Source organism: Pongo pygmaeus, chromosome 19 (assembly GCF_028885625.2).
Source record: "Pongo pygmaeus isolate AG05252 chromosome 19, NHGRI_mPonPyg2-v2.0_pri, whole genome shotgun sequence".
Lineage (NCBI taxonomy): Eukaryota > Metazoa > Chordata > Mammalia > Primates > Hominidae > Pongo > Pongo pygmaeus.
Window position 1 is genome coordinate 52,288,910 of NC_072392.2, and position 15,846 is coordinate 52,304,755.

General features: G+C 39.2%; 1 pseudogene; it reads right to left on the reverse strand.

Moving 5' to 3' along the window:
* Positions 1 to 236: 236 nt before the first annotated feature.
* The window catches only part of LOC134738632 (polycomb protein SUZ12-like), a 46,841-nt pseudogene continuing 31,231 nt past the window's right edge, over positions 237 to 15,846 (reverse strand).

A 15,846-nucleotide genomic window follows, 5' to 3' on the forward strand; every position in this document is an offset into this window, starting at 1 on the left:
TGCAAAGAACAGGAAAAGATGAGTCTGCACAGACAGAAATGGTCTAGAATGGCTGAATGTTTCATGTAGAAATTTTATGATTAATACACTTGTACCATTTCTTAGAATCATTTGCTTGTTTAATTCCAGTCCATCAAGTGATAATTTTATTGATATTTAGAGGCTCCTCAGTTAATTTCTGTGGGATTTTTGGTTATATTTAATAAGGAAAATAATATGAAATGTCTAAGAAAAAAGAAACAAAGCCAATTATTCCTGAGAATGTTTAAATTTATTGAAGCACACTTGTTAATTTTTAGTATAGAACCTACATTTCATAATAGAAAACCTTGGACTTGCCAGTGGTAGCTGCTGGAATGAGGTGTTTGTCCAGTACATCCAGAACATTGCCACAGATTAACTTTAGCTCAGTCTCAACCTGAAAAAATAAAAATAAATTTAAAAAAATCAGATCGTTGAAGTCTAGAAATTCTGTAAATTATTACACATTCTATGTACCTCTGTTTTTGTGGAAGAGAGCTTAGTGTTACAGAGAATTCATTTCCCTCTCCAAACTCCCTTCTTCCCTTTTGACACAAAAGCAGAGAAAAGCTGCCTGTCGGTTATCAAAAGTATCTTTTCCTTTCGGCAGGCAATTAAGTGCTACACACGCACACCATCCCCCACCCCAACACCCCCTCACAGTCCAAGGGAAGAATCAGCAATGACTGAAACTAAACACCGATGCTACTTGGTAAACACTGGTCAATTACATGAATATTTCACAAGGTAGCAACTATTGTGTCCATTTACTTGGGAAAACAGCAGAAGCTAAGACATTTGCTGAAAGGTCATCCCCTTAAAAGAACTTAATAAGCAGAGCTAGGATTTGAAGCCAGGCAGGGTGCAAGGGACAGTAGAAAATTCAAACCCAGGCAGTTTGCCTTCAGTACTTATATTCCTAACAACGTTCAACAGGCAATCCCTTTAGGGGAAGAGATCCAAAACTAGTTAAGATACCAAAAATCTGTGGACCAAAGTAACTATTGCCACTCATTTATATTCACGTATAATGCTGAAAATGTACACCACCTCTAAAGGTACATACCCAGTTTACTTCTTTTTTTTTTTGAGAGGGAGTCTCACTTTGTCGCCCAGGCTGGAGTGCAGTGGCGTAATCTCAGCTCACTGCAACCTCCACCTCCCGGGTTCACGCCATTCTCCTGTCTCAGCCTCCCGAGGAGCTGGGACCACAGGTGCCTGCCACCACGCCCAGCTAGTTTTTTGTATTTTTAGTAGAGACGGGGTTTCACCATGTTAGCCAGGATGGTCTCGATCTCCTGACCTCGTGATCTGCCTGCCTCGGCCTCCCAAAGTGCTGGGATTACAGGCATGAGCCAGCACACCCGGCCTATTTTTTGTTTTTTAGACAGAGTCTTCCCCTGTCACCCAGGCTGGAGTGCAGTGGCCCTATCTCGGCTCACTGCAGCCTCCGCCTTCCAGGTTCAAGCAGTTCTCATGCCTCAGCCCCCTGAGTAGCTGGGATTACAGGGGTGCGCCACTGTATCGGGTTAATTTTTGTATTTGTAGTAGAGATGGGGTTTCACCATGTTGGCCAGGCTGGTCTTGAATTCCTGGCCTCAAGAGATCCACCTACCTCGGACTCCCAAACTGCTGGATTATCGGTGTGGGCCACGTGTGGCCCAACTCTACTATTTCAATGAAGCTCCTGTACCCTAGGTCATCACTGACTTGCCAGTTGCTGAATCCAGTTGTCTTTACTGAGTTGGTCCTTAATTTAACTTTCTTTTGCATTGCAGCTACTGACTGATCACAGCATTTTGAAACTCTGTTCCTCTTATTACTGTGATTCTACTTTCCTTATTTTTCATCTTATCTCTTAAGTCTGTGGCTTCTCAGACTTCCTCACAATTCATTGCTTATTTTAAAAACTCAAAAATTTAAACCTCCTGAGCAGTTCAAAAATAATATACCTTTGAAATTTTTTAAACTTTTCAGAGTTGCAAGAATAGTTCAGTGATCACCAGTTGTTACCATTTTGCCATATTTTGTCTGTGCGTCCCTCCCTACCTGCCCCCACATATATGTATATCTATGAATATTCATGTTTTTTAACTTTAATAAATTTTCTCCCTGTACAATTTGAGAGTTAACTGCAGATTTCATAGCACTTTACCCCTAATTTCTGCTAAGAATATGTCTGCTAAGAATAAGGGCATTTTTTTTGTTTTTTTTGAGAATGAGTCTCACTCTGTCACCCAGGCTGGAGTGCAGTGGCACAATCTTGGCTCACTGCAACCTCCACCTCCTGGGTTCAAGCGATTCTCCTGCCTCAGCCCCCCAAGTAGCTGGGATTACAGGTGCCTGCTACCACGCCTGCCTAACTTTTGTAATTGTAGTAGAGATGGGGTTTTGCCATGTCGGCCAGGCTGATCTCAAACTCCTGACCTAAGGTGATCCACCCTCCTCGGTCTCCCAAAGTGTTGGGATTACAGACGTGAGCCTCCGTTCCCGGCCTCTTTTTCCTTTTGTAATTAACAAGTGATCTATGGAATGATAGAAACAGTGTGAATATTCTGTCCCATAATAATCTTTACTTAATGGTTGCATCTGGATTGCTTCTTGCCCAAATCAAATATTACTATAGTGATTAGAAAATGGAGACTTTTCTATTTTTTCTATATTGTCATTCTTCTGTAAAGATTTTTTTATACTCCTTTTTTTTTTTTTTTGAGACGAAGTCTCACTATGTCACCAGGCTGGAGTGCAGTGGTATGATCTCAGCTCACTGCAACTTCCGCCTTCCAGGTTCAGGCGATCCTCCTGTCTCAGCCTCCAGAGTAGCTGGGACTACAGGGATTCGCCACTGTGTCCAGCTAATTTTTTGTATTATTAGTAGAGATGGGGTCACACCATGTTGGCCAGGATGGTCTTGATCTCTTGACCCCATGATCCAGCCACCTCGGCCTCCCAAAGTGCTGGGATTACCGGTGTGAGCCACCGCGCCTGGCCCTATACTCCCTTTTTACATTTTTTTTTTTTTTTGAGATGGAGGTTCACTCTGTTGCCCAGGCTGGAGTGCAATGATGTGGTCTTGGCTCACTGCAACCTCCACCTCCCAGGTTCAAGCAATTCTCCTGCCTCAACCTCCTGAGTAGCTGGGATTACAGGTACGTGCCACCACACTCGGCTGATTTTTATATTTTTAGTAGAGATGGGGTTTCACTATGTTGGCCAGGCTGGTCTTGAACTCCTGACCTCATGATCTGCCCGCCTCAGCCTCCTAAAATGCTGGGATTACAGGTGTTGAGCCACTGCACCTGGCCCTTTTTTTTTTTTTTGAGACAGGGTCTTCCTATGTTGCCCAGGCTTCAGTGCAGTGGCACGATCATGGCTCACCACAGCCTTGGACTGTTAAAATATACAATTTTAACTTTATATATATTGCCAGTCTGCCCTATAGTAAGACTGTATCAACGTTTTTTTTGAGACAGAGTCTTGCTCTGTCTCCCCGGATAAAGTTGAAGTGGCAAAATCTCAGCTCACTGAAACCTCTGCCTCCCAGATTCAAGTTAATATTCCTAAGCCTCCCAAGTAGCTGGGACTACAAGCATCTGCCACCATGCCCGGCTAATTTTTTGTGTTTTTGGTAGAGATGTGGTTTGACATGTTGGCCAGGCTGGTGTCAAACTCATAACCTCAGGTGATCCACCCGCCTTGGCCTCCCAAAGTGCTGGGATTACAGGCATGAGCCACTGAGCCCGACCCCAACTTACTGTTACATCAAAATATTATTTGAGAGTATATGTGTCCTCACATCCCTAAAACACTAGAAACTGTCAAACTTTTAATCTTTGTTGAACTCTCAAAAGTAGTTATCTCTGCATTTGCATGCCTTTGAGTACTAATAAGGTTGAGTACTGCTTTAAAAGTTTGCTGGCCATCTATATTTGTTTTTTTAAGAACTGCGTGATAGTCCTTGACACATATTTCTTATTAGACTGCGTATCTTTTTCTTGTTTTATAATTCACAATATTATGTATTCATATTAGCATTTTGTGTTACAGATATTTCCCCCATTCCATAATTTGTTTGTAACTTTAGATATTTTGCAGTATAAAAATGACTAATTTTAACCCGACAATTTTTACTTTATGCTTTCTTACTTTTAAATCATCCTTAGAAGGGTCTTCCTCACTGCAATATATTAACATTCACCTATTTTTTTTCCATGCCTATGAATGTTCATTTTTACATGTTTATGAGCCTTCCAGAATGTATTAGGTCTAAGATTATTTCCAGATGACTGGAGAAGAGTTGTCACAATTAATGAACAGTTTCTCTTTCTCACATAGCTATACCACCACCTTTATCATAAACTAAATTTCAAATATACATCAAACTATTTCAGGACTATGCCTGAATGATACGCTTGTCTATTCCTATGCTTATACCATAGAGTTTAAGTTCTCTTAACCTTATGGTATGTACTACTGTATATTGTATATCATACTACAACTGGTACGTAAAAATTCTCAAAATATTTTTCTAAAATTTCTCTTACTATTACTAAATACTTGTCCTTCTAGATTAACTTGGAACTAATTTTAAGGCTTAAAAAAATCCTTATGAGATTTTGCATTGGATGGTACACTGACCTAACATATTTAGAAATAAAAGACATCGTTAGTTTTGAATCTACCTATTTAAGAAATGTATGAATTCCTCTTCATCTCTTAAAAGTTATTTTAAGTATGCTTAATCTAAATTCTGCAGATTTCTTGATAAACGTATGACTAGTCATCCCTTATTACCTGCCATTACAATGAATAGAATTTAAAATAGCCGTTAACATTTATCGAGCACTTACTGTATGCCAGGCACTGTACTAAATATTTTATTATTTCATCTAATCCATCAATTTTATGTCTCATGTTACAGGTGAAGAAACTGAGACATGGATAAGTAACTTGCCAAACGCCACATAGCTAGGAGCAGAGATTTGAATCAGGCAGTCTGGCTCTCGAAGTATGATGCCTTCTGTGTGGCCGGGTGCAGTGGCTCATGCCTGTAATCCCAGCGCTTTGGGAGGCCAAGGTGGGTGGATCACAAGGTAAGGAGTTCCAGACGAGCCTGGCCAACATGGTCAAACCCCGCCTCTACTGAAAATAAAAAAAAATTAGCCAGGCGTGGTGGCACGCACCTGTAATCACAGCTACTCGGAAGGCTGAGACAGGAGAATCGCTTGAACCCGGGAGGTGGAGGTTGCAGTGAGCCGAGACCATGCCACTGCACTCCAGCCTGGGAAACAGAGCAAGACTCCCCCTCACAAAAAAAAAAAAAAAAAAAGAATGATACCCTCCGTTAAATGCTCTGACTAGATCACTTACTTGTGTTTTTTAAAGTACAAAAAACAAAGGACTCTACTTCCAACATGAATTAGCATTTGGGGAAGAAAACATCAATCAAAAACGGGAGTTCATAACTATAACGTGCTCAACTTTCTAAGTAGTCCGTACCTTCCCATCAAGAATAGTCTCCCGTGTTGCTCTTTTCTTGCTTATTGGACATTCTTCCATTTCCTGCATGGCTACTTCATATTCCCCATCTAAAAGCTGTGAGCGCCTGTTAGACAAACACATATACTTTAACGTAACCTGTGTTATTACTATAAGTACACAAATTCTACATCTTTAGATTTATACTAAAACCATTTATTAAATTTATAAACTAGCTTACATACCCAACAAGATTTTAAAAATACACCTACACTCCATTCCTGATGAAAGCAATTTTAATGAGGTACACTAAAAACTGTATTACTAGGAATTCATTACTGTAGCTACTCAGATATAACTCTAAACATGTAAAGTATAATATGCCTGAGGTCTCAAAACCTGGTACGTTGTCAACATTAAATATAAAGCGTAAGTACAGGCTTTATTTATTTATTCATTTGAGACGGAGTCTTGCTCTGTTGCAACCCAGGCTGGAGTGCAGTGGTGCAATCTCCGCTCACCATAATCTCTGCTGCCCAGGTTCAAGCGATTCTCCTGCCTCAGCCTCCCGAGTAGCTGGGATTACAGGCGCGTGCCACCATGCCCGGCTAATTTTTGTATTTTTAGTAGAGACAGGTTTCTGCATCTTGGCCAGGCTGGTCTTAAACTCCTGCCCTCCTGTTCCACCCACCTCGGCCTCCTAAAGTGCTGGGATTACAGGCGTGAACCACCGCGTCCAGCCCAGGCTTTGTATTTTTAAAAATAAGATAACAGTGTTACAATGCTTGTCTTAGAGAAACACTAAGAATTCTGTTACTTTTAACTACAGTAATTGTTTGAACTGGAATCCTTTACTTTTATACTTGACCAGTAAACTGATTATTATAATGACAAATCTGGTAACTATGGAATTCTGGGGGCACCTGGCACATATAGGTGCTCAATAAACACTTCATGGAATACTAATTGAATCAAATAATTCAAATATATTCACACAATATAGTTTTAAGGTATGTGTACGTATGTGTCTATGTATAATTTATTTTTTCCATACTTTAAACACTAGTAACCACTACTAAACACCATTCTTCAACCATGCTCAGTAATTAACTGTATATATCAAGAAACTGGCTTCTGTTCATCACTCTTAGAGAAATTCTATTAGATAAAAACAGCTGACATTTATTGAGTGTTCACTATGTGCCAGGCACTATTATAAAGATTTTACATGGTTCATTTAATCTTCCCAACAATGCTATGAACTATGTACTATTACTCCACTGCCAGAAGAGAAAACTGAGGCAAGAAAAGGTTAAATAACTTGCCTTCAAATCAAACCGTAAATAGCCAGATCTAGCAAATGAATCCAGGTGTCTGTCTCTAAAGTCTCTTAAAACCAAATGATTGACACTTAAGAATTTTTGTCTTTTCTCTATGCTGTACTACTTAAATTTAGTCAACTTCAATAGTACATCAGCAAAGCCATTCAACTCTTTATTTTAAAAACTAATTTCTTTATTCAAATAGGTAATAAATTCATGTATTTCTAAATCACAAAGGAGCTTCCTTATGCTTTTACATAGATACATACTATTCCATTTTGTGGGTGTACATTTGATACCTACAATCCAATGCACCCTATCTGTAATGTATGTGGAGACCTTTCCCCCACAGCCTCATCAAGTGCTTTATCAAGTTTTTTGATCTCTGTCAATCTGATAAGTGAAAAAACTCATCTCAGTGTACTTTTAATTCAGATGTTTTATCGTTTTAATTGTTTAAGAACCATATATATCTATTTTGGTAAACTTTTTATTGTTTCCTTTGCCCATTCTTCTATTGGGCAGTGGTCTTTTAAAATTAGTATGACCTGTTTACATTCAAGAATGAGGTATCTACCTAAAAGACAAGTTGAAAATAATTTCTCCCCATCTTGTCATTTTTGACTTTGGTTATGGTGGCTTTTTTGTTTTCTGAAGAAGTTTTTGATTTTTATTTTGTTCAACTTTGCATTCTTTTCCTATATGGCTTTTGAATATTGGTTATTATTTCAAGGAATTAACTGGATTTCGTTTTTTTTTTTTGACAGTCGCTCTGTCACCCAGGCTGGAGTGCAGTGACACAATCATAGCTCACTACAGCCTCAGACTCCTGGGCTCAAGAGATCCTCCCACCTTGGTCTTCCAAAGTACTAAGATTACAAGTGTGAGCCACTGCACTCAGCCCTCTGTGAGATTTTAAAAACAATTTTTACACATCTAACATGCAGATTTTGGCTTAAAAATACTATTCTTCCATAAGGAATTAGGACTCCTTGAAGAAATCACAACTTCAGAGCAGAGGTAAGAAAAGAAGAAGGTAGGCCGGACGCAGTGGCTCATGCCCGTAATCCCAACACTTTGGGAGGCTGAGGTGGGAGGATCACCTGAGGTCGGAAGTTCAAGACCAGCCTGACCAACAGGGAGAAACCTTGTCTCTACTAGAAATACGAAATTTGCCAGGCATGGTGGCGCATGCCTGTAATCCCAGCTACTCGGGAGGCTGAGGCAGGAGAATCGCTTGAACCCAGGAGGCAGAGGTAGCGGTGAGCTGAGATCGTGCTTTTGCGCTCCAGCCTGGGCAACAGGAGCGAAACTCCGTCTCCAAAAAAAAAAAAAAAAAAAAAAAGAGAAGGTGATTCTGGTAAATGTTACTATTCTAGAAAATCAGGAAAAATAGCAACAAAACAGGACACAGAAGCCTACTTAGAAGGGCTCCTCCTGACCAAATATGAGACAATTTGAGCATTAAAATAACAGTATCAATAGATTAAAACTAATTGAATAAATAGAATTTGTTAATCCATACTGATTTTAAAATATCAAAGCTGAGGAAAGGAATGCTCTTCTTTTTAAATTCACATGTAACTTAAAAAAAATTTTTTTTTTTCTTTTTAGGAACGAGGTCTTGCTATGTTGCCCAAACTGGTCTCAAACTCCTGGGCTCAAATAGTCTTCCTGCCTTGGACTTCCAGAGTGTTAGGGTTACAGGTATCAGCCACCATGCCTGCCTGTTTCTCTCTCTCTCTCTCTCTCTGTCTGTCTATATATATATATACACACACACATAGATATTTCTAGGGTTAGTCAAGTGAAGCAGTGGGAGCAGAGAAGGAATGCTCTTCTTTATAAAAAAAATGCAAATAAATGTGGAAGAAATGTTAGAAAATTACCATTTTCCAACTGCCAAAGGAATAATTTATTCAAGCAAAAATAATCAATCGATGCTAAAACTATTGGGTGAAAGGCTATGGGAAGAAAATGGATATTTACTCAGCTTCATGTATTAGCATAAGAATTATATGCTGATTTATATAAAAGGGAAAAAAAGTACTGTTACAATGGAGAAATATTGTGAACAGCATTTTAACTGAGTGATCAAACCTAATATTACCTTTTGTCTGTGATGTAGTACGTAAACAACACATCCCTCATTAGAATCCCTGCCAAAAATGTTTAACCTGAAGCTAATCAAGAGGAAATCATCACAGACGTCCTAATTGAGATACATTCTGCAAAACTACAGGCCTATACTGGGGGAAAAATGTCACAGAAGGTAGGGAGAAAGGCTAGAGGACTATTCCAAATTGAAGGAGACTGAAGAACTATGACATCTAGCTATGGAATCGGGGTGGGGACAGGACAAATTATAAAGGACATTATTGAGGTCAACTGGGGAGATAGTATTGTATTTGTATTTTAATTTTCCTCATAAGTGTACGGTGGTTATACCAGAAAATGTCTTCATTCTTAGGAGATACATGCAAGAGAGTTTATAAATGAGGAATAAAGCCAACTTTCAAATTGTTCAGCACAGAAATAAAATATATACTCATAAATAAATCAAATGTGGCAAAATGTTAACAAAAGATACAATCTAGATGAAAGGTATGTGGATATTAAATGACTTTAGTATTCTTTCAACTTTCCTATAGTTTGGAATTTTTTTTTTTTTTTTCTTCAGACAGTCTCGCTGTCACCAGGCTGGAGTGCAGTGGCGTGATCTCAACTCACTGCAACCCCTGCCTCCTGGATTCAAGCAATTCTCCTGCCTCAGCCTCCTGAGTAGCTGGGACTACAGGCACACACCACCACGCCCAGCTAATTTTTGTATTTTTAGTAGAGATGGGGTTTCACCAATGTTGGCCAGGACGGTCTCGAACTCTTGACCTCGTGATCCGCCCGCCTCAGCCTCCCAAAGTGCTGGGATTACAGGCGTGAGCCACCACGCCCGGATGAATATTTTCAAAATAAGCTGCTGTGGGGAAATTCTCCCAGTTTCTTCTTGGCACTTTTTCTTTAAAATAAAAGTATTATCTTTTTCTTACAAGAAATGTGTAAACATATGTGTCAGGTACAGGGATTGAAAAAGAAAATAGAACATACCCCATGCTGCCTAAAATAGAACAATTAACAGCATCGATGAAGTCCAATGCGCCTCATTCTAATTGTTTCCCCCCCAGACATGACCACTATTTTCTAGTACATTTATGGTTCTACTGTTTTCCATTTAAATCTTCGATCCACAATAAAATTTCTGACTTTAAGAAGACACTGGCCGGGCACGGTGGCTCACCTGTAATCCTAGCACTTTGGGAGGCTGAGGCAGGTGGATGATCTGAGGTCAGGAGCTACAGACCAGCCTGGCCAACATGGTGAAACCTCATCTCTCTAAAAATACAAAAATTAGCTGGGCATGGTAGCAGGTGCCTGTAATCCCAGCTATTCAGGAGGCTGAGGCAGGTGAATCGCTTGAACCCAGGAGGCAGAGGTTGCAGTGAGCTGAGATCATGCCACTGAACTCCAGCCTGGGTGACACAGCAGGAGTCCGTCTCAAAAATAAACAAATAAATAAATAAAAAATAAACAACAGGAAGAATGGCCTAGTTACTTTCCCTGGTTCTTTGTCCTATACCTGACAATAAACTGTTAACTACCAGCACGCAGCCTGCTACAAGAAATGACGGCATAGGTTTCTTTCTCCAGTCTCAAAAAGAAAAAATGCTGGATTTGCTTCCCAGACATTCTTTCACTGGTGATATTTTCACTAAAATATTTCGTTTCCAAATAGAAATTGCAGAAATTATTATAAGTCTGTGTTTCTTGCCATCCTGTACCAAATGCACAGAGGTACACAATGATTATACATGATTTTTTTTTTTTTTTTTTTTTTTTTTAAGATAGAGTCTTGCTCTGTCACCCAGGAAGGAGTGCAGTGGTATGATCCCCAGGAAGGAGTGCAGTGGCATGATCTCGGCTCACTGCAACCTCTGCCTCCCGGGTTCAAGCGATTCTCCTGCCTCAGCCTCCTGAGTAGCTGGGATTACAGGCACACGCCACCGTGCCCGGCTAATTTTTGTATTTTTACTAGAGACAGGGTTTCACCATCTTGGCCAGGCTGGTCTCAAACTCCTGACCTCGTGATCCACCCGCTTCAGCCTCCCAAAGAGCTGGGATTGCAGGTGTGAGCCACTGCGCCCGGCCTTCTTTCTTTTTTTAAAAAAGATGGGGTCTCACCTAGGCATGGTGGCTCATGCCTGTAATCCCAGCACTTTGGGAGGCCAAGGCAGGCGGATCACAAGGTCAGGAGACCGACACCATTCTGACTAACACGGTGAAACCCCATCTCTACTGAAAATACAAAAAATTAGCTGGGCGTGGTGGCACGCACCTGTAGTCCCAGCTACTCCAGAGGCTGAAGCAGGAGACTTGCTCTAACCCAGGTGGCAGAGGGGTCGCAGTGAGCAGAGATTGCACCACTGCACTCCTGCCTGGGTGACACAGTGAGACACCATCCTAAAAAAAAAAAAAAAAAAGATGGGATCTCACTTTGTCACTCAGGCCAGAGTACAGTGGCATGATCATAGCTCATTGCTGCCTTGAACTCCTGGGCTCAAACAATCCTCCCACCTTAGCCTCCTATGTAGCTGCAACTACAGGTGCATACCCACCATGACCAGCTCCTCTTCCTTAATTTTTAATAAACACATAACCCCAAGATTTACGTAGGGCCCAGTCCATTTAAGTCTCTTCTCAAATATTACCTCCTCCCAGAGGATATCTCTCTAAAACAGTAACCATTTATTCTCTATTTTTCTTCACAACACTCATCACTAAGTGACATTAGTTGATCTTTTGGGTGGTGGTCTGTTTCCTCCACTAAAAGTTAAGCTCCATGGTGAAGGCAGGGATTTTGTTGCCTTCTTAATGTCTAGAACAGTGTCTGGCAAAGAGTAGACACTCAGAAAATATTTGCCAAATAAGTAAGTTTAACTAAGCTATCTATCCAAATAGTTCCTTAATTATTGTTTTCTATGAAACAGACAAAAATTCAGTGTTTGCAAATTTGTTTTTTCATCCGTAAGAATAAAAAGAAACAAAGGCAATGAAATAATCAATATAAATAATTATATTCTGCTTCAGAATGAAAACATTTCCAGAACATTGTGGGAGCCTCACTTGTTCATCAACATTACCTGTTTTTATCAAATACTGTCATTTGTGCAACAAAGGTCTTTTCCCTATCCTCACGATTTCGTTTTCTTCTGGCTGGAAGCTCTTCATTGACATCTAAATTTAACAAACATTTCTCATAAATCAAATATTAGAACAAAAATGTGTTATGATATATGGTCCCTTAACATAAAACATGCTACATTTATCCCAAATGAGGTACGAATTACACTAAAGTTGCAATAATATACAGACCACATGTTTTCCAATTTTGCATTTTTACTGTATGTTCTTTTTAACACTCACAACATTAACCCCACATCTTTGCAAATGCTAATGTTGCTGTTTAGAATTATCTTTGCTAGGCAAACTCCTTCTCACTCATGGTAACTCTCCAAAAACTTCAAACAATACTTCAAAGAGTCAAAGATTATTTCTTCCAACGTGTTTCTCTGCTGAACTTCACATATACCTGTATTATGCCACTCATCATTTTGCTGCAATGATATATTTCATGTATATTTCCCTACACTAGGTTGTGAGACTTTGGAGGATAGGACTGAATGTTTTAATCATCTTGGATTAAATTAAATCATCCCCAGCACCTATGTGTTTGTTGAATGAATACCTCAAAGATGAATTCACAATTGTTGGAAGAAAAGAGGGATGGGTAGGGGGATAAATACGCAACAAGTATAATAAAATGTTCATTGTTGAATCTAAGAGGTAAGTAGATAGGTGTTCACTATAAAATACTCCTCATTGTCCTTTATGTTTGAAAATTTGCACAACAAAATGTTGAGGTGGAGGTGAATTCACTGTTTGCTTTAAGACTCAGCACCATGACTATCATGAAGGAACACTGGTACAATCATTTTCAATGACCATCTTAATCTCCAGTGATAAAATCTAGTAAAAAAAAAAAATTACCAATATTTTCACTGGTTTCTCCATTAATCATTCCATTAAACTCTCTTCTTCCTGGACGAGTCACTCTAAACAGCAACGAGTAAGACTTCACCATATGGCTGTTATTAGGTTCAAATTCATTACCGGAAACTGCAAGGGACGGGAAATTTCCAGGTTTTGTTTGATTGAGGTCAGGATTCAAAGGCACCTGCTTTTTACCTCTAGGAACTTGCCTTATTGGACAACTTACATCCTGCAAAGGTAAGGATTATTAATTTATGTTTATTTGTACATAAGCAATAAGAATTATAATAAAACTTCTAATCACAGCTATAGGAAACACAGGAGATAGGCCATGATTACCAAATGGAATGTTAAAATTCTAACCATAGTTCTGAAAACTGTGAAGCAAAAATAAAAATTCGAAATACCTATATTCCAAATATTAAAGCAATTGAGGTTTTCTCCAACATAATGAAATTATGATACAGTACATCTAATATTTAGCTAACAGTGATCTGAAACAGTTGTATATTACAAATTTAGAACTAAAAGCATGCTAAATCTCTCTGGTAAGGCTTTTTAGCAACAACAAAAAAACCATGCTAAATGTTCAACTCATGTACTTTTATCAAATCTCTTAAATGTTCTATTTTAACATGACAATGACTAATAGGACCATTAGAAATAAAAAAAATGACTAATAATCCCATGGTCAACAACTACATTATGAAACAGTAAATCCATATAGTTAAAATATGTTGTTTAACAGAAAGGATCATCATCCTTAAAAAAACAAAAACAAAACTGGTTTTATCTACCAATGATCATATTCTGAGTGATATTCTGTTATTGTATGATTAGTTACACTGAAAATGCATACTAGAAAAACTGGAAGGATCAGAAGACCTTTATGACAGTATCTTACAGCAGCTACTTCTTTTAAAATAAATAGAATACATACAGTCTAAAAAAATTTCTATTTTATAAGACTATAAAGTGAAAACTATGAATTCTCACCCACCCCCAGGTCTTACGCTCCGGAGATGACTAATACTAGCAGTTGGCTGTGTATATTCTTCCAGGAAAATGATTACCCCTGATACATTTTTTTGAACATAAGAAAGACTATATTCATATCTTATTCTAAGTAATGTATCTTGGATTTTCATATCACTTGTAATGTGTATGGAGGTTAGGAGTAAGAAGTGATAAAGGCTGGAGTGCAGTTGTGCGATCTCGGCTCGCTGCAAGCTCCGCCTCCCGGGTTCGTACCATTCTCCTGCCTCAGCCTCCTAAGTAGCTGGCACTACAGGTGCCCGTCACCACGCCTGGCTAATTTTTTGTATTTTTAGCAGAGACGAGATTTCACTGTGTTAGCCAGTCGATCTCCTGACCTCTTGATCTGCCCACCTTGGCCTCTCAAAGTGCTGGATTACAGGCGTGAGCCACTGCACCTGGCAAGGAGTGATATCTCCTAACTTTACATACATTTTTTTTTTTTCCTTGAGACAGTTTCACTCTGTCGCACAGGCTGGAGCTCAGTGGTGCAATCATGGTTCACTGCAGCCTTGACTTACTGGGCTCAAGCAATCCTCCCGAGTAGCTGGGACTACAGGCACAGGCCGTCATGCCTAGCTCATTTTTGTATTTTTGGTAGAGACAGGGTTTCGCCATGTTGCCCAGGATGCTTAACTCCCGGGTTCAAGCAATCTGCCCACTTCTGTCTCCCAAAGTGCTGGGATTATAGGTGTGAGCTACGGCAACCGGCCTTTACATAAACTTTCAAAAATAAAGTTCCACTGCTGCCTCCGAGGTGCCTTAGTCTACTCCCTCCCAATGATTGAGGCCCGTATGGCCTATGGTCTTGGAAGAATATCAGCACTGGGACCCTGGACCCAGACCAGTTCCTACTCCTCTTGAAACACTCGAGGACTTGAGGCAACTAAAGGCACATATGTTGGCTTTCATCGGTTGACCAGGAAACATCTTAACACTTGTTTCTATGGTGAAATAACTTTACCTTATAAAAATTTGAAGCAATGTACTAATAAGTGAATGGCTAATAACACTGACAACAAAATTTCTTTGCCTGAGGGCAGTGTTACAAAGGATAATCTTGTGGAAAACACTTTCTCTTAGCCCTTATCTAAAATGTCAATGGGTACAAATAGCTAAGAAATACGCTAACAGATTGAAATGGTAAAAAAGCAACTGAATTTATGCCAGATGCTAAAACACAGCTTCTCCATTTCCAGACTCCTATGAGAAAGTTTTGTACAGACACTTATTAAAAGACTAGAAAAACTACACAGATATGCGAGTTGGCAAAAGAGGTTATCAGTTTTATAATTAGGCCATCAACATATTTCTTAAGCTTTCAAAATTTAAAACTCAGCTTTAAAATACAATATATATGCATAAAGATGTCCAATTAAGCAAATTATTCCATTTAATCTACCAATATCATTTTGTTGACATTACCTTTCTTTTTTTGTGGCAAACTTTCACAAGCAGGACTTCCAGGGTAACAGAATTTTGTTCATTTTCTGAGTTTGTGATGGCTTATCTAAATAGAAAATCAGTATTTTAAAATGTATTTTAAAAATATATGAACACGGTATTCATTTTGCTAACAAGTCAGGGAACTTCAAACAGAGATTTCCCATAATAAGACTTCTCAAAAGTTCACTCGTTCTTTTTTCCTCAAATCAGTTCCAAACTTACAGCAAACTCTTTAAAAGCCTTTATATATAGTGTAAATAAACCACTCACAAAACAAATATAATTACCGTCCTATATGCTGTAATTTTTTTTTCCATTAGATATAGGTTTTGCTCTGTTGCCCAAGGTACAGTGCAGTGGCACAATCACAGCTCACTGCAGTCACAAGCTCCTGGGATCAAGTGATCCTCACACATCAGCAAGGCAGCCTCCTGAGTACCTG